We start from the raw sequence: 21,046 nt of genomic DNA on the forward strand, positions 1-21,046 counted from the left end.
GGTTCCTAAATCACCTAGCTCTGGAAGCTCAGGGTGCTCAATTCATGAGTCCTCAGGGACCACAGATAATCAAACGGTGATTTTAAATGGGTGTGCAAGCACTTCTATGGGCTATTTCTCCTAGCTCAGCACAGAGCGAGCAGACAAAAACACCCAGCTCCCAGTTTCTCCCTGGCAGGGTGTAGACTGCCCATCCAATGTTCCAACTTTCCCAACGGCTCCCTGAAAGTCAGGCTTCAAGTTAGCTTGTATCTTAGGGCTGTCAGGGTCCTCTGGGACTTTGAATGGGCATGTAAGCACTTCCTGTTGCTCCTTCCTCCAGTAGGGGGTGGAGAAGAGGCCTCCAGCTTTTCCGTGGAAGGAGCTGGACTACATATCTAGTACTTTTCTGACTGCTGCCTGTTTCTTGGGTGATTATGAAGTTCAGCGTTCACTAGTCCCTTGATATCTACAGAGAACAAATCAGTTGTTTATATCCATCCTTGCACTCACTTGGGACTCCTCTCCCTAGCTCATCCCAGAAGTAAACCAAAGCTCACAGATTTTTCCTGGAGGATGGTTCAATTCACATCTACTGTCCTAACTTTTCCAGCTGCTGCCCAAGGATATGTCTTCTAATCTGCCTATCTTTGAGAAGTGATGAGACAGACCATTACTAGCCTCTGGGAGTTTGAATGGGCAAGTGGGTACTTAATGCAGCTCCTTTCCCCAGCTAGCTCCAGAGACAGACTCCAGAACCCAACGATCACTAGACTTTTAGCAGTGACAGGGTGCAAAACCATGTTATGAAAGAGTGTGCAGCCTGAACAAGAGCTCAGGCATTTTTCCCAGATCCTGTTCCCAAGTTAGTGCAGAGTGAGTGGGAGAAAAATTCCAGGTACCAGCCTGCACCTGAGGAGAAGAAAAAATGGAGCTCACATAGAACATCAGCTTTTCTGGCTGATACTTAATGGAGTGATTTCTAGCTCATCTGTCTTAGGGCGCTGACGGCACTTGGCATATCCTAATCCCCTGCGGGCCACTATAAACAACGATGGCAGTTTGGAGAAGCACAGATTTGAGAAGAACCAAAATTTATGGACTAGCTGACTGGTGACGTTTTCCTCCTAGGTGTTTTTTTTTATTTCTATATATTTTTAAAATTATTTATTTATTTGTCTGTGCCAGTCTTAGTTGCGGCACACGGGATCTTCGTTGCCGCATGGGGGATCTTGGTTGCGGCATGCAGGATCTTTAGTTGCAGCACGCGAACTCTTAGTTGTGGCCTGTGGGATCTAGTTCCCTGACTAGGGATCAAACCCAGGCCCCCTGCACTGGGAGTGTGGAGTCTTAGCCACTGGACCACCAGGGAAGTCCATCTCCTAGGTATTTTTTTAAAATCAAATGTACAGAAACCGAAACAGAGATTCAAGGAAAATGAAGAAACAAACAACTGTACCCCAGAGAAAAGCATGAGATAAATCTTCACAAACCAACTCTACGAAAATGTAAGTAAGTGATTTAGCCAGCAGAGAATTCAACATACCGATTATAAAGATGCTCACCAGAGTCATCAGAACCATGCATAAGCAAGTGAGAATTTCAACTACAGATAGAAAATATTTTAAAAGGACCAAACAGGAAAGTTATATAAGCAGTATGGCAGTGTGGTTTGTTCATTTTTTTCTTTCTCCTTCAATTTACAGCTACTTGAACATCTGTAACCAAACAAAAGTGTCTCTGCACAAAACACCTGAGAGACCCATCCATCTGTAGATCTCAGAAGGAGCTGGAGATCCAGGGGAGTGGCTGTGATGCTGGCAGCAGCAGAAGTGGCAGCAGCAGGGTGGTACTGGGCTAGGGCAGCCTTTCTGGTAAAGGAAGTGGAGAGTGAAGGTGGTGAGTGGGAGGCCAGGCTGCGCCTGCTGCAGCTAGAGGGATCTGTTTCTAAGGAGAGACTGCAGTGACAGTGAGAGAGAAAGGAGAGGGCAGATGGCAGATGAAGAAAGCTGAAGGAATGCATTTCCTGCTGTCTGCCCCTGGAATCTGGCAAAGATCTGCCCACAAAACTCTGGAACCCCACCCTGTAGGATTCTCCCGAGGGCACACACAAAGAACCAAGTATTGAAGACACACCTCCCTCCATTCTGTAGTACAGTTTTTTTTTTGTTTCTCTACCAGATTTTTTTTTGCATGCTCCCAACCTTAGCAGCTAGTCAGTTCTTATAAGAGAAGTCAAACACTTGTGCTATAGTGCCACTTTGGTAAAAGAAAAGGAAAACTCCTTATTACCAACCTGTTAGACAGTTAAAATCAAAGTAAGCAAAGTATTACCCAAATAAATAAGGTGTTCTCTACTTCCAGTGTGGTGGAGGAAGCACTTTTCTTCAAACACACACACGCACAAAAGACAATTTCCCAGCAACCATACCCAAAGACAGGGGAAACTGATCTGATAAAGAATTCAAAACAGCTGTTAGGAAGTAATTCGACGAGCTACATAAAAACTCAGAAAGGCAATGCAATGATCTCAGGAATAAAATTACTGACAAAGGCATTGCCAAAGACATTGAAATTCTAGAAAAGAACCAGAAATTCTGGAGTTGAAGAACTCAATGAATGAGATAAAGAAGGCATTAGAAAGCATTGCAAATAGAGCAGATCATATGGAAGAGAGACTATGTGAGCTCAAGGATAAGGATTTAGAAATGATTCAGATGGAAGAGAAGAAAGAACTAAGGTTTCAAAAAAGTGACAAAGCCCTACAAGAACTCTCAGATTCCATCAGAAGAGCCAGGATAAGATTAATGGGCATACCAGAAAGAGAAGAGAGGGAGAAGGAAGCAAGAGCTTATTCAAAGAAATAATAGCTGAGAACATTGCAAACCTGGGAAAAGAACTGGATATGTAAGTCCATGAACTCAATAGAACACCTTATTATTTCAATGCAAAAACACTTTCTCCAAAAAGCCACGTTATATTCAAACTGTCAAAAGCCAGTTTGAAAGAATTTTAAAGGCAGTGAGAGAAAGAAAGATGGTAACCTACCAAAGAGGGTAACCTACCCCTTAAGTTATCAGCAGATTTCTCAACAGAAAATCTACAGGCCAGGAAGGAATATTCAAATTACTGAAAGATAAAAATTGCTGCCCATGAAAACTCTATCTGGTGAAGTTATCCTTCAGGTATGAAGGAGATATAAAGAATTTTCTGAAGAAACAAAAGTTGAGGGAGTTAATAACCACTAGACCTGCTTTATAAGAAATGTTGAAAGGAGCTCTTTAAGCTGAAAAAAATGAGGCAAAAGTATACAAAATTCTGATTAAAGTAATAAATACATAGAAGTTAGAAACCTTTAACTCTTTTTTAGAGGAGTATGGTAAACAATGATAGCATAAATATTAAAGAAAAAAATATGAATAATAACTATAGTTACTATAACTTGGTAACAAAATCACAGCATAAAAAGAGATAACTTGTGACATCAAAAATATAAAAGGAAAAGAGTAAAGGATGGAAACTTTGTAGGTAAATGAAGATGAACTACTACCGGTAGGGAAAGGACTATTTTTTTCCATGAGATGTTTTTTGTAAACCTCATAGTAAACACAAAGCAAAAACTTAGAGCATAGACACCAAACATAAACAAGGGGAGACAGGGCAGATCACCATGGAAAACTTACAAAGACAGACAAAAGAAAAAAAAAAGGAGAGACAAAATAACCATAAGGCAAAAGATAAAATGGCAGTAGTAAATCCTCACATAACAATAATTTTCCTAAATGTAAATGGATTGAATTCACTAATTAGAATGCACAGCATGGTTTGATAGATTAAAAAAAAAAAGACCCAACTATATGCTGCCTATCTGAGACTTATTTCTGCCTGAAACATACACATAGGTTAAAAGTAAATTGATGGAAAATGATATTCCAAGCATACAGAAACCAGATAAGTCACGTATACCCATACTCACATCAGACAAAATAAACATCAAGCCAAAAAGGATAACATGAGACAAAGAAGGTGACTGTACAATTACAAAGAGGTCAAAACATCAAGAAGATATAACAGTCTTAAATATATAAGCTCTCAATGTCTGAGCACCAAAATATATTAAGTAAATACTAATAGAACTTAAGGGAGAAATAAATAACAATGCAATAATAGTAGGAGATTTCAATAACTTACTATCAGCAATAAGTAGACCATCCAGACAGAAAGCCAGCAGGGATACTTTGGAATTGAACCACACTTTAGAATAAATGAACTTAACAGATATATTTACATAACATTCCATCCCAAAGCAGCAGAATACACATTCTTCTCAAGTGCACAAGGAATATTATACAAGATAGATCATGTTATAGGACACAAAACAAATCTTAGCAAATTTAAGAAGATTGAAAGCATACCAAATATCTTTTCTGATCACAATTGTATGAAACTAGAAATCAGCAAAAGAGAAGTGAGATGATGAACAAATATATGCAAATTAAACAAAACACTTCTAAACAAACAATGGCTCAAAGAAGAAATCAAAAGGGAAATAGAATATCTCAAAACAAATGAAAATGGAAACACTACATTTCAAATCTTGTGGGATGGAACAAATGCAGTTCTGAGAGGAATGTTTATAGCAATAATTGAATATATTAAGAAATTATAAAGATCTCAATTAAGCAGCTCAATTTTACTTCTCAAGGACATGAAAATTAAGCACAAGTTTAGCAGGAGGAAGGAAATAATAAAGATCAGAGCAGAAGGAGATAGAGACAAGAAAAACAAGAGAAAGGATCAATAGAACTAATATCTGTTTCCTCTAAAAGATAAACAAAATTAACAGTTCTTCAGCTAGACTAAGAAAAAAAGAGAGAAGATCCAAATTAAAAATGAAAGAGGAGATATTACAACTGATACTACAGAAATATATAGGATCATAAGACATTGCTATGAACAATTTTATACCAACAAATTACATAACCTAGAAGAAATGGATACATTTCTAGAAATACACACCCTACCAACACTGAATCAGGAAGAAAGAGAAAACCTGGGCACACCAGTAATGAGTAAAAAGAATGAATCAGTATTCAAAAAACTCCTAACACAGAAAACTCCAGCACCAGATGACTTCACTGGAGAATTCTACAAAGAAGAATTAACAAGGATCCTTCTCAAACTCTTCCAAAATATTGAGGGGGAAGGAATATTTCCAAACTAGTTCTATAAAACCAGAATTACCTGGATACCAAAACCAGATAAGGCTACCACAAGAAACGAAAACTATAGACCAATATCACTGATAAATATAGATTAAAATTTTCTCAACAAAATATTAACACACTGAATTCAAGTACACCTTAAAAGGATTGTACACATTGACAAAGTGGGATTTATCCCTGGGATACAAGAATGGTTCAACATATTCAAATCAATACATGTAATACATCTTATCAATAATGGAAGGATAAAAATCACATAATCATCTCAATAGGTGAAGAAAAGGCATTTGACAAAGTACAACACCCTTTCACAATAAAATCTCTTAACAGATTAAGGAACATACCTCAGCTTAATAAAGGCAACATACAGCCAACCCACAGCTAACATTATACTCATGCAGAAGAATTGAAAATGATTCCTCTAAGATTAGGAACAAAACAAATATGCCTCCTCTCATCACTTCTATTTGATATAGTACTGGAAGACCTAGCTAGAGCAATTAGGCAAGACAAAGAAATAAAAGGTATCCAAATCAGAAAGAAAGAAATAAAATTGTCCCTGTTTGCTGGTGGTATGATTTTATATATAGAAAATCCCAGTGAGTTGATCAAAACACTGTTGAAATTAATCAATGATTTCAGTAAAGTGACAGGATACAAAAATTAACATACAGAAATCAGATGTATTCTTTTACACCAATGACAAAGCAGCTGAAAAAGAAATAAAGAAAACATTGTCATTCACAATAGCAACAAAACAAAGCAAAACAAAACATCAAATACTTAGGAATAAATTTAACCAAGAAAGTGAAAGATTTGTACAATAAAAACTACAGCCTTGCTGAGAGATACAAATAGAAAGATATTTTATGTTTATGGATTGAGAGAATTAATATTAAAATGGCCATAATATCCATGGCAATCTACAGAGTCAATGCAATCCCAATCAAAATACAAAAGGCATTCTTCACAGAAATATTTTAAAAAAAATTTAATATTTTAAAATATTTTTAAAATATTTTAAAAATATTTTTAAAAAATTGTGTGGAACTACAAAAGACCCTGAATAAACACAGCAATCCTGAGAAAAAAAGGAAGCATGGAGGTAGCATGCTTTCTGATTTCAAACTATACTATAAAGCCACAGTAATAAAAACATAAAGGTACTGGAACAAAAACAGACACATAGACCAATGGAATAGAAGAGAGAGCCCAGAATTAAATCCAGGTATACATGGTCAACTAAAATCAGACAAGAAAGCCAAAAATACCCAATGGGGAAAGGCAGTGTCTTGAAAGGTGTTGGGAAAAACTAGAGGAATACACACAGAAAAATAAAAGTGAACCCCTGTCTCACATCATTCACAAAAATGAACTCAAAATGGATCAAAGGCTTAAAGTTAAGAACCGATATCATACAACTTCTGGAAGAACACATGCTAAAGAAGCTCATTTATATTGTCTTAGCAATGACTTTTTGACAAAAGCAAATAACAAAAACAACAAAAGCAAAAATCTACAAATGGGACCACATCAAATTCAAAAGTTTCTGTACAGCAAAAGAACAATTAACAAAACAAAATGACAACCTACAACGTTGGAGAACATTTTTGCAAACCATATATTTAATAAAGGGGTAATATCCAAAATATATCAAGAACTTATGCAATATAATCATAACAACAACAATCTAATTAAAAAATGGGCAGAAGACATCAAAAAGTTTACGAATAAGAAATGCTGGCGAGGGTGAGGAGAAAAGGGAACCCCCTTACACTGTTAGTGGAAATGTAAATTGGTGCAGCCACTATGGAGAACAGTATGGAGGTTCCTTAAAAAACCAAAAATAGAGTTGCCATATGATCCAGCAATCCTACTCCTGGGAATATATCTGGAGAAAACTCTAACTAGAAAAGATACATGCACCCCAATGTTCATTGCAGCACTATTTAGAATGCTCCTCCGTGCTTTGTGACCAGCTAGAAAGGTGGGATAGGGAGGGAGGGAGGGAGGGAGATTCAAGAGGGAAGAGAAATGGGGATATATGTATATGTATAACTGATTCACTTTGTTATAAAGCAGAAACTAACACACCATTGTAAAGCAATTATACTCCAATAAAAACGTTAAAAAAATAAAAATAATAAAAATAAAAACAATAACATACCTAACAGTATATTTACCCAAGACAGTGAAAGTTCTGTACACTGAAATCTATACAACATTGATAAAATAAATTGAAGAAGATACAAATAAATGTAAAGATATTAGTTGTTCATGGTTTGGAAGAATTAATATTGTTAACGTCTACACTACTCAAAGTGATATGCAGAGTCAATGCACTCCCTGTCAAAATTCCAATGGCATTATTCAAAGAAATATTAAAAAAATATATAACATTTTTATGGAACCACAAAAGACCTCAAATCATTAAAGCAATTCTGAGAAAAAAGAACAAAGCAGGAGGGATCACATCTCCTGACTTCAAATTATAGTAGCTATCATCATCAAAACACCATGTTACTGATGAAAAGACAGAGAAGTGGACCAATGGAATAGAGTAGAAAGCTCAGATATATATTCAAGAATATACAGACAACTAACTTTTGACAAGGGCATCAAGAATACATAATGGGAAAAGGATAGGCTCTTCAATACATTATGTTGGATAAAGTGGATATACACATGCAAGAGGAGAAATTTGGACCCTTATTTATACCACACACAAAAATCAACCCCAAATGGATTAAAGACTTAAACATAAGAACTGAAACTGTGAATCCTCTAGAAGGAAACATGAAAAAAGCACCTTGACCTTGGACATAGCAACAATTTTTTGGAAGTGACACAAAAATCTCTGGCAATAGAAGCAAAGAGAAACAAGTGGTACTATGTCAAATGAAAAAGCTTCTTCACAGCAAAAAGAAAAACAAAATAAAAAGGCAAGCTATTGATTATGAGAAAATACTTGAAAATCCTATACCTGCTAAGGTGTTATTATCCAAAATATATAAAGAATACCATGGAACTCAATAGTAATAAAACCAATAATCACTTCAGGCAAAAAACCTGAACAGACATTTTCCCCCAAAACACATACAAATGGCCAACAAGTATATGAAAAGGTACCCAACATCATCATCAGGGAAATGCAAATCAATGCTGTTTAAATGGCTATTACAAAAAGATAACAGATAGCAAATGTGGAAAAAATTGAAACTCTAGTACACAGTTGGGAATGTAAGTTGGTGTAACTATATCGAAAACAGTCGTGTTTTCTCAAAAATTAGAAATTGAACTATTGTATGATCCAACAATTCTTCTGGATATAAATCCAAAGGGAAGGAAATCAGTACTGGAAGAGATATCTTCCCTCCCATACTCACTGCAGCAGTATTCACAGTGGCCAAGATATGGAAATAACCTAAGTGCCTGTCAGTGGATGAATGGATAAGAAATTTATATCTGTATATCTATATCCACATTTATATAATATATTAAGGAATATTAATCACCCTTATAAAAGAAGGAGGTAAGGGAATCCTACCTTTTGTGACAACATGGATGAACCTGGAGGACATTATGCTAAGTGAAATAAGCCAGAAACAGAAAGAGAAATACTGCATTTTCTCACTTATAAGTGGAATCTAACAAAGTTGAATTTGTAGAAGCAGAGAATAGAATGGTGGTTACCAGGTGCAAGGAGGTGGGGGAAATGGGGAGATGTTAGTCAAAGGGTATAAAGTTGTAACTATATAGGATCCACAATTTCAAGAAATCTAATGTACAGCATGATGGCTATAGTTAATAATACTATATCATATACTGAAACTTGCTAAATGAATAGATTTCAGCTGTTCTCATCCCCACCCCCAAGAAAGATAACTACGTGAAGAGATGGATATGGTAATTAGTTTGGCCATAGTAATCATTTAGCTGTGCATGTATATCAAAATATCATGTTGTACACCTTAAATATATACAATTATATAAAAAAATAAATATACAATTTAGTGCTTTTTGTGTACTCACTGTCTTGTGCCACCATCACCACTGTCAAATTTCAGAACAATTTCAGCACCCCAAAAAGTAACCCAAAATCCATTAAGTAGTCATTTCCCATTGTCCCAGCTCCCAGCCCCGAGCAGTCATGAATCCACTTTCTGTCTCTGTGAACTTGCCTATTCTGTATATTCACACACATAAAATCAAACATGATGTGACCTTTCCATCTGGCTTTTTTCATTGAGCAATGTTTTCAGTGTTCACCCATGTTGTAGCATATATCAGTACTTCATTCCTTTTTAATGGTAGGGTATTATTCCATTGTGTGTATATGCCACATTTTGTTGATCTAGTCATCCACTGATGAACATTTAAATTGTTTCCACTTTTTTGGCTATTATGAGTAGTGCTTCTATAAACATGCATACCCATGCAGCACATATATAGTTGTATTTTTCATTTATGTTGGGTATATACATAGGGGTGAAACTGTTAGGCCAAAAATTAACTAACTTTTTCTGGAACTGACAAAATGTTCTCCAAAGTGACTGCATCATTTTATAATCCACCTGGACTGGAGGGGAGGGTTGCAATTTTTCCATTCTCACTCATACTCATTATCTCCTTCTTCAATGTAGACAACCTAGTGGGAGTGAAGTGCTATCTCTTTTCAGTTTTGATTTGCATTTCCCTAATGGATAAAGTTGTTGGACAACTGTTGATATACTCATTGGCTATTTGAAGTATTTATTCCTATATCCCGATGTGTTATCATCACTAATAACTGAAATGTTCTCTGATAGAGTAATTTTTCTAAAGTACTCTACTGATAACAGTTTTTCAAAGGTATAAAATGATTTACTCAATGAGTATGATCATCTAATTTAATTTTCATTATGTTGGTTCATATGATTCGTTTCTTATTGGTATGCCCTCTATTTTTGAAATCAACCCTTCTCTCTCACTTCGTGTATGCCCAATTCATAACTTACATTGACTTAGTTTTAAAGTTTTATTATAATGTATGTAATAGCCACACAAAAGCTTTCCATGGGTTTTCCCTCCCTGCTTTATACAATATATTTGAAGGAAGAATCCTTACATCTTAAAAATATGGGTAAAGCTTTGTTTAACACAATTAGAAATTTTGTTCAATACTTCCAAAGACTAGAATTTATGTTTTTCCAATTTCCCATTCTTCTTAATTAAATTTTGGTATGTTATATTTAGTAGAAATAACGTTTTCCTCTCAGTTACCAGTTTATTAGTATAAGGTTGTTTGTATTAGTCTCTATAGATTTAAAAAAATCTCTATCAATAGTTTTACTTACTGTTTATTCTTAATATTGTTTAAGATTATCTTTTCACATTTTTCTCAACATTGCACTAACCGCATTTTAATACTGATTTTATTTTTATTACATTACATGTAGCGCCTATTACTAATATTATATTATACTTTATCATTACACAGTAGCTGTATTGATTTTATGCTTATTTTTTATAAATTACAGAGTTTGACGTCTAGCACACATATTGTCAGACGCTTCTCTTCTGGTATAAGAATTTGTAACAATCTCTTCCCCCTAACTACTCTTGAATCAAATACTGTGCACACTTTGATACGGAACATTTCCCATTGTCATTAAGTCTAACAAAATTCTGTTTATTCATTAAAAACACTGCTCAGTTTTTAAAGTATTTAATATTTTAAAGTTCCTTAATGTACTGTTTTTTTTATTACTTAATGAGTAGCAAATTTAATCACTGATTAAAATATTTCATATTTGTTAAAACTTTCTTTAAAATCAACTTATTTCAATTCTTCCATACGTGCTGAAAAATGCGACATAAGTCCAGGTTCAACATATGTCCATTCGGTCAAGCTTGTTCATTGTATTATGAAAATTTTTGCAACCTTAATAAATTTTATCTGCTTTAGTAACAATAATCACAAAAGATCTGTTGACATTTGCCACTATTTTCAAAGAATTTCTTAGTTGATTTCAAAATTTGGTCAGATTTGCTCCCTTGGATATTTCAAACAGCAGTAACTCCTCCCTCTTGAAAAAAATGAACCTTAACCTTCGCCCCTCGATGCCTTTTCCTCAGGTCCTTCGTGGACAGTGAACAATTTCACCAGAGAATCATTTCCCAAAGGTATATGTGGTGCATCGTTATGCCTCTTTCTCCTCAACAGACCAGTTGGGATCATTGCTTAATACTGAATATTTTACTTTTGAAGAGTTTCCAACCCAGTTGGTTTCCTTTAAGACTCTCATGTTTATTAGCTGCAAATTTAATTCTTATTAAAACCTCTTAATATACTTCTTGTGCTCACCTTGCCTCACAAAGGTCATTCTATTTTAACCTGAAAATATTTGAAATGTGCCACTCGCCTACTCACCAAAATCACATATTTCAGTGGCTAACTTTCTTCTTAGGATTTAAGGCAACATGACAAAAACTGCTCCTAGACATCCTGCAGTGTCTGATGACCTTTTTTCCCTCCAGCTCCATCCCAGGCCACTTGCTGGGAGTCACTGTTTTTCCTTCTCACTTTTCTTGATCATCACGCAAGGGTTTCCATTTCATTAAACTCTTCTTACACTTCTGTGCCCAGAAGTTCAATTCTAGGTCAATTTTAATTAATTGACTTAAAGTTACATACCTGTATAAGCTTTCTGTAGTGTTCAAATTATTAGAGGCCTTATTTTTAAAATGAATTCTTCTAAATTCTCCATTGCAACATTTAATAAAATGTAAAGTAAAAAGTACTTTGCAGAACATTTTGTCTGTACCTGCTATTCCTACCACATAAGGTAGACATCAGAGACTGGATGTATCTTTCATATTCCATTATGTGACTGCTCACTGTGCTGCTTAAGACTCTGAGACAGGGTGCACGAACCTGGCTCTGGGCAGGGAAATGCACCAAGCAAAACGGCCTGACCTCTGTGAATGGCTGCACCCTTGTGAACTCAGGCCAAGCCTTACTTGCCAGCAGAAGCAGAGGGGCCAGTGGGAATGTGGGCAGGACTGCAGGGACATTTCAGGCTCAGGGGCCTGGCATGCTCCAGCCCAGTGCCTTGGACAGGGCTGCAGTAACCTCAGCAGCCCAGGGAAGCCACTCCTTCACTGGGCTGTGGAGACAGTGACATGGAAAGCCCACACTGTGCAGTTTCCCTTCTGCATCCCCAATAGCAGCAGTGGCCTCTGTGGCTTCCAGGACTCAGTCCACAGCAGCTCCAAGGTCAGGGCAGCTGCAGGACCAACCAGCAAGAAGCACTGGTGGGCCAAGCCTTGTGATTGGATTCTTACTAGCTCACCTTTTTTTTTTTTTTTTTTTTGCGGTACGCGGGCCTCTCACTGTTGTGGTCTCTCCCGTTGCGGAGCACAGGCTCCGGACGCGCAGGTTCAGTGGCCATGGCTCACGGGCCCAGCCGCTCTGCGGCACGTGGGATCTTCCCGGACCAGGGCACAAACCCGCGTCCCCTGCATCGGCAGGCGGACTCTCAACCACTGCGCCACCAGGGAAGCCCCCTAGCTCACCTTTTGGCTCAAATGTTTGGAGGATTTAAATGCCCTGTACGCTCAAAGTTTGCACCCTCGGATAAAATGGATTTGCCTCTTGTGATGTGTTTAAGAAAATCAAGGACAACCTATCACGAGGATGTACTAAGTAAAGATGCAGAGGAACAAGCAATATGCCTTGACTGTCTATGCATATATCATAAAGACTGCAGAGGTGAATTGTTTGAAGTAAACAGATCTTGCTCTGAACATCCAACAGAAAACCATCAGTTTCCTGTTTTACAGTTTTTCTTGTCTTTTCAAGATGCTTGAAAAACCAAGAGGATATGAGGATTTGTCTCTGGAAGAACAAAAACAAAAACGAAGGTATTCTCAGCCAGAAATTTGAGTTCTGTGAGACTTGGTAATGCAGAGATGCACAATCAGAGAAGAAAAAATATCCTGCTGAAGAGAGGACCATTAACACAGAATTCAGTGTGCTGAGCGTGCATATAAAGGACACACAGGTGTTTGAAAATGCTATTCATCTCTTAACTGTTATCTATTGTACATAGGTGATACTAACAAACAGTTTGTATTCAGATGCCAAAATTAACTGATTTAAAAGTTCATTTACTTTTTATATGCTCAACATCACTAATTACTAGAGAAATGCAAATCAAAACTACAATGAGGTATCACCTCACACAGGTCACAATGGCCATCACCAAAAAATCTACAAACAATAAATGCTGGAGAGGGTGTGGAGAAAAGGGAACCCCCTTGCACTGTTGGTGGGAATGTAAATTGATACAGCCGCTGTGGAGAACAGTATGGAGGTTCCTTAAAAAACTAAAAGTAGAACTACCATACGACCCAGCAATCCCACTCCTGGGCAGATACCCGGAGTAAACCATAATTTGAAAAGATACATGCACCCCAGTGTTCACTGAAGCACTATTTACAATAGCCAGGACATGGAAACAAATGTCCATCGACAGAGGAATTGATGATGAAGATGTGGTACATATATACAACGGAATATTACTCAGCCATAAAAAAGATTGAAATAATGCCATTTGCAGCAACATGGATGGGCCTAGAGATTATCATACTGGGTGATGTAAGTCAGAAAGAGAAAGACAAAGATTGTATGATATTGCTTATATGTAGAATCTAACAAAATGGTACAAATGAACATTTACAAAACATAAATAGAGTTACAGGTGTGGAAGACAACCTTATGGTTACCGGGGGGCAAAGGGGAGAGGGATAAATGGGAGATTGGGATTGACATATACACACTACAATATATAAAATAGATAACTAATAAGGACCTACTGTATAGCACGGGGAACTCTATTCATTACTCTGTAATGACCTATATGGGACAAGATTCTAAAAAAGAGTGGATATATGTATATGTATACCTGACTCACTTTGCTGTACAGCAGAAAGTAAAACAACACTGTAAATCATCTGTACTCCAATAAAAATTAAAAATAAAATTCTCTAGAGCTGCACAACTAGTTGTGTTTTGACTGTTTTGGTTTTCAGTTTGGAGTCTCTTTATTACCCCCAACTTGATGTTTCTGCCTTTATCTAGTTTTTAATCAAAGACCACATAAGATACTTCTTATAAATAAAAAAGTCTAAAATGTGAAACCAAGAAACATGATTAAGCAGTAAAACACTCTCGGAATGTAGAACATGATCTCGGATTCTTCTGCTTTTCCCCACAAGAGTGGAAAATAAAGTTCTACATAGGTAAACTATAATATGTGCATGTTTTTAAATTAAAGGTCTAACAGTATCCGAATGCAATCCAAAAAGTAAATCAAGATACACAATACATTTTAATCAATTAAATCTAGGATTGTCTAGTGAATTGTAATTTATCAAATGTACTGTTTCCTCATAAATAAAACTGCTCAACAGTTAATCAGCCGTGAATCATCTTGTAGCTATGTAACTTAAAAAAAAAACAACAACAATTTTAATGCTGTCAGCTACAATACCTTTTATTTAATAGTTACTTTCTTTTTGTTCTTTTCATGTAATTATTTTACTGTGCTTTGCATCTCCAGGCAGTTTCCCCATACTTGGGTAAAATGATAAGCAGGTTGTAAACTTAAACACTTATGAAAAGGGGGCTTCCCTGGTGGCGCTGTGGTTGAGAGTCCGCCTGCCGATGCAGGGAACGCGGGTTCGTGTCCCGGTCCGCGAGGATCCCACATGCCGCGGAGCGGCTGGGCCCGTGAGCCATGGCCACTGAGCCTGCGCGTCCGGAGCCTGTGCTCCGCAACGGGAGAAAACTTATGAAAAGGGTAAAATAAATTTTTCTTTAGTGAAACTAGGATAATTTGAGGAAACATCTATATACTTTTAAAAATCGGACTTTAATTGGAATGCCAGGTTCATAGCAATTTACATCTTTATTTTTCCAGATAATCTGGAGATTAGCATTCAATAAATGATTTTTAAATAAAATATGAAGATTTGTTCATTTGTAATTTATTACTGCATTATTATTGTAATTGAAAATGTATAGAGAATTTTAAATTTAGTCTTGCGTGGAAAGAAATGTATTAAGCAAAATTATGTGAATAAATATTACACACACACAAACACACACGCAAAGGAAAACCTCTGAGAGGAAAGAATAAATGACTGCATACTGTAAACAATAAGACAATAAACATAAAATGTAGAGCCCTCTGACCACCTTAGGGAACCGTGTGTTTTTTCCACAGCAGGCAGGGCTGAGCCTGGATATCCCGGGGTCACGACTCATGAGAACAAAGGGGCTGACTGTGGGAAAACAAGCCTTGATTAGTGCAGAGCTGTTCACCAGCCACTAACTGAGATTATGAAAAACAGTCAAATACAATGGAAATATGGAGAAGAGGGTGTAAAAGGATGCAAAGCTGCTCACTAAGACAAGGATGCTTTGGGTGACTATAGGCTCAGGGGAAGATCTGGGAGAGAGGTGATTGTTTATGGCTACAGTCAGATACTGGAGTATCTAATCTGACCTTGATGTGCATCTTGCAAAATAAAGGAAGCTATAATGATAAAGAAGAAAGAAATTCACCCAAAATGCAACTATGGCCTGAGATACGAAGATTATTCCTATCACCAAATTTGTGGAGGCCCTGTATCATTTACCACTGACTGATATTCCCATTCATAGTTAGAAGACTCTGGAGGAAACATAAGGCCTGTTTTATTGTGGTAACTGAAATCCACTAGTGTCTACTTACCATTGTTTCTGACACACACACATTCCTTTTAAAACTCATTTTTTATTCTCTAGATTTTTTGCTATGAAAATAAATAACCTGTATATCCTTAGTGTGAGAGGTTTTTTTTTTTTTTTTTTGCGGTGCGCGGGCCTCTCACTGCTGTGGCCCCTCCCGTCGCGGAGCGCAGACTCAGTGGCCATGGCTCACGGGCGCAGCCGCTCCGCGGCATGTGGGATCTTCCCGGACCGGGGCACGAACCCGTGTCCCCTGCATCGGCAGGCGGACTCTCAACCACTGCGCCACCAGGGAAGCCCGAGAGTTTTTATTATTAGTTTTTTACATATAACTTTTAGAATTCTGTGAAGCATTTTATTATTCCCACTTTAGAGGTGAGGAGATCTGAGGCCCGGGAAGCCTAAATGACATCTCTTTGTAGGGGGCAGAGTCAGGAGTTGACAATGTGCTTAATTCACCACTACGCCTTCTCAACTTTGGGCACAGTTATGTTTGTCTAATAAACTGCATATATTCCTAGGATTTATGTGTGTCTTGTCATTTTTTTTACAGATGGTTGTACATTTTTGAAAAATTGTGATTATAGGAATTTTTAATTTAGATCTAATTATTTATTCGACAGGCAAATATCACCTATAATTATTCAGAGATCCAGGTAGAATATGGATACCCTGATATTAGTACAATCCTAAAAGAATAACCATATAAAACTAAATGAAATTTATTGAATTCACGAGTGTTTCCAAGCTGGAATTAAAAGAGGAGACTCTTTTCATCTTAACCAAAATGGACATAAGACCAAACATCTTCCTTCTGGCATGGCACTGGGCTCAATGTGATGGTTAGGACAGCCCATGAGGGTCCTCATGTCCCCACAAAACTGCTATTATCTGTTCTCCTGTAGTGTCAATGACAGTAGAGATTTGGGAAGTTGAGAACATCTTTCAAAAACTTTGTCTCAGCTACCAGTTAGCACAAACAACCACAATTTTCTAGTGAGCATCTCCAGAGACACTGATTAGAGTATTTGGAAAAGCCTTTTCTTTTCCATGGTCCCTGGAAGCAAAAAAGGGCTCAAAGGGACACAGCAGAGAATGCTGAGGTCTAAGACATGAGGAATGACAGCAAAGCACGGGCGCCTTACTGGAGTCCATGCTTCCCTGACATGATGTTCTGCTGAAATCTAATTTCCTGTTAATCGACAGATTCCTGAACTGAGCTATCATTTAATTATGAATAGAGAAATGGAAACACACAAAAAACTTGGTTAGAGCACAGGAAGAACTGGAAGCCAAATGTTGATATTAGAATATAGAGAGAAATGTATACAACTCAATGCAAATTAATGTACAAGTGCATGTGATATATATCCTAGGAATGTATATTTTATCATTATTTATCCTCATGAAGATAGGGATTCTAAACAATATCTATAAAAGAAACAGACATTTGTGAAGAGTTCCCTCACACACATAAAGGCACCAATTTTTTATAGTCAAGAGAAATTCTACCAGTGAAGAGCTAATTGATAAACCAATGTTACCTAAACTATTCAAGAGTTATAAAGTAGTCAATCTTCTGAATAATTTTTAGGATGGTAAATATGTGTGATACCGGAATTTTGCCTAGATTGAGTCATAGAAAATACTGCAGACAAAGAAGATATGTGAATATGAAAGTAAAAATATTAAATATTAGAAATAATTACATCAATACGTTAAAACATTATATCGTGATCAAGCACCTTATGCAGTGAGTGGGAAAGTGTGTTTCAGTATCAATGAAATTAATTACATGGGTATTAACTAACAGGAGAGATCCATTAATACAATTAATCACATTAATAAAAATAATGAAAATGCCATGTGATTATGTTCAGAGATGTAAAAAAGAGATTGACAGAATTCTAGAGAAAATTATACTTTAAAAATCCAATCAAATGGAGTTGGGGTAAGATATTTCTGAAAACTATCAAAAAAGATCTGTACAAATCAAAAATAACATTGCTAGTGTAGGTAGGAAGATTTAACAATATCAAGAAACCAACAAGCCTTTAATCAATTTATAAATTGAGTTTGACTCCTATATTGATACCATTTGATTGTGTCGTGCAGGTAGAAATTTTATTGACAAGAAGAATAAACAAATAATATTTGTGAAAAATCTGAAAAAAGAGAGTGATGTACCCTAACATGTATTATAAAGAACTGAATGGGGCTTCCCTGGTGGCGCAGTGGTTAAGAATCCGCCTGCCAATGCAGGGGACACAGTTTTGAGCCCTGGTCCGGGAGGATCCCACATGCCGCGGAGCAACTAAGCCCGTGCGCCACAACTACTGAGCCTGTATGCCACAACTCTTGAAACCCGCGTGCCTAGAGCCCGTGCTCCACAATAAGAGAAGCTACCGCAACGAGAAGCCCGTGCACCGCAACGAAGAGTAGCCCCCACTCGCTGTAACTAAAAGAAAGCCTGCATGCCCAATGCAGCCAAAAATAAATAGATAGATAAATTTATTTAAAAAGAAAGAACTGGAAATTAAAATAGTTTTGTGTTGATTCATGGATAGAGTGAGAGATTAATGGAATACAAAATTCAAAAGAAAAGTAAATGTATAAGGAAATTTAATATAAATTAAAATACATAACTTTATGGATAATGTCAGGAGGCACACACAAAACAGCACAAGCAGAAGACACAACTCTTTAAAAGAAAAAAAAACATGTAGAAATAAGAAGCATCCTTGATTATGAGAAACAGACCACCTTCTTCAGAGCATTTGCTAGCATAAAAACTGCTGTTGAGGAAAATAATCAATAGACAATCAATAATAAGAATAGAAAAGAGTTTTATTTGAGCTAAACTGAGGACTAGCCCGGAAGCCAGCTTCCAGATTGCTCTGAGAAGTTGCTCCAGAGAAGCATGGTTTCCAGCACAGTTTTATATCTTGTCAGAACAAAGAACATTAACAAGTCAGGGATACATTTCTTCAAAGTAAAAAAACAGACCAGCATGTACACAGTGAATCAATATGGCCTTGGCACCTGGGAAGGGAGTCTTATCATTAAAGAAGTACCAGCATTGGCTTCCCAGAAAGAGAGGCATTTAATCTTTATTTTTAACACGGACATTCTTTATTTCTGGTCAATGTGCCCTTTTCTTTGATAATTAAAGCGTATTTACAATGTATGTTTGATAGGCCACAAAGAGGCTATTTTAGTTAGCATAAAATTCAAGTGAACTCATGTATAAGCCAGAATGACTTCCCTATATCTTTTTCTCTCTCTCTTTTTTTTTTTTTTTGCGGTATGCGGGCCTCTCACTGTTGTGGCCTCTCCCGCTGCGGAGCACAGGCTCCGGACGCGCAGGCTCAGCGGCCATGGCTCACGGGCCCAGCCGCTCCGCGGCATGTAGGATCTTCCCGGACTGGGGCACGAACCCGTGTCCCCTGCATCGTCAGGCGGACTCTCAACCACTGCGCCATCAGGGAAGCCCAACTTCCCTATATCTTAATATGAAAAAAATTCTTTTATTACTGCCTACACAGAAACTTTTCTTTGTGAGAAATTTTTCTCCGACAAAAAGTAGAAAACCTTTCTGGCTAATGTCAAGAGGCACACACCCAAAGACAAAACCAGAACAGGGCTGAAGAAGGACAGAGCACCAGGGTCTTGGCACCAGGATATGGCTGGGCTGACAGAAGTCCTGCAGGGGATGGAAGCGGGTGCTTGCTACACATGAGGATCCTTGAATTTCACTCTTTTCTTGGGGTGTCTGTATCTTTCTGTGACCCTCTTGTCTATGATCAGACATTTCTGTTCCTCAGAGGTAGGTTGTTGGCTTCAGGTTGGGACACTCATCACTGCCTTTGCTCCAGTAGCAAGGAGTCCTGTAGTCCCAGAAATGCTCACCTCTGGGCTCTCTGGGTCTGGAGCTCCTCGTTGATGTGACTCCCCTCCCAAGTGTACAGTCCATGCCTCAGGCCATTTTTTCTCTAAGATTAGGCCAAGGGCTGTCAGGCTCTCCAGAGTTCCCCGGTCTCTACTGTGGGTGAAGGTAGTTCCATTTTAGGTGGGTTTGGACTCTGTCAGAGGATGACACTGACACGAGTTTTTACAAGAGATCCAGCTACCCTTACAAACCTCTCTGGGAGACCCCAAATCCTTTTTCTTTCTGATGTTCTTGTTGCTTCATTTTCCAGTCACATACATAGGAAAATAATGTTAAGAAACCTTTTGCCTTAAGCTCTGTCCCCTTGGAGATCCTGGAGCTGATTGAGAGAGCCTGGAAAGACTTAAGAGGCAGGAGGTGCAAATAGATACAACCTCTGCCTACTCTGTGGTCACAGAAATCAAGTTTGCATCCAGAAATCAGTGAAAAAACGTTTTAACCCCACCTTTGTGCTTTACCAGAGGATTCCTTTAGGGAGGAGGAACAAGGAGTTGTCTAAAGTCAGATGCCTGAGAATCAAATCTGTGGGCCCTAGTATGCATCCAGTATAATAAAAGAATATACAATAGTAAAGAACAGTGAGATTCTCCAGGGTTCCAACCGTGGTCTGGGATAAGACACTCCTGTTTTAAGTTTCTGAAGGGCATTTTGTCATTCCCAGAGATTGGGATTCAAGTTCCGAGGCTCTAGATGATCCTTCCTGGAGACATGCTTGAGCTACATTTATCATGTGAACCGATAGAAAATTCTCCAATTACCTTTGTGTGACATGTGGAGATGTTTAAAGTTTTTTTCTAAGAATCTTTGAAGAGTTTTGATACCGACCAGGGGTCTTGGCTTTCCCCGGTCAATAGAAACTGACTAGAGGCCAGACAAGAAATTCAGGCAAGGCTTCACTGGGGCCCCTGAAGTGGCTGCAGGAGGGAGCGAGAACAAGTGACAGGTTCCCTTGTTCACTCACTATGGGTGGGGGGGGGTCGCACGAGCTGGTTCCTTATCGGGGGTGAGGGTAGGGGCGTGTCAGGGGTTGGGCAGGAGGTGGCTGAGGTAGTTTGCCCACCCCTTTGTGGTGTTGAGTGAGGATGCTGGAGGGCATGCGCAGTATGGGGCTATTGC

General features: G+C 37.8%; 1 pseudogene across 1 annotated transcript; it reads right to left on the bottom strand.

The window, feature by feature from the left end:
- Window positions 1-12,463: 12,463 nt before the first annotated feature.
- On the bottom strand, window positions 12,464-20,701 carry LOC307188390 (vomeronasal type-1 receptor 3-like; annotated as a pseudogene). Its single transcript has 5 exons — window positions 20,689-20,701; window positions 20,389-20,452; window positions 19,602-19,684; window positions 15,445-15,725; window positions 12,464-12,472 (listed from the first exon to the last, which is right to left on the bottom strand). The product of its transcript is annotated as a vomeronasal type-1 receptor 3-like (transcript).
- Between the last annotated feature and the right edge of the window lie 345 nt (window positions 20,702-21,046).

This window comes from Stenella coeruleoalba (genome assembly GCF_951394435.1).
Source record: "Stenella coeruleoalba genome assembly, chromosome: 6".
Classification (NCBI taxonomy): Eukaryota; Metazoa; Chordata; class Mammalia; order Artiodactyla; family Delphinidae; genus Stenella; species Stenella coeruleoalba.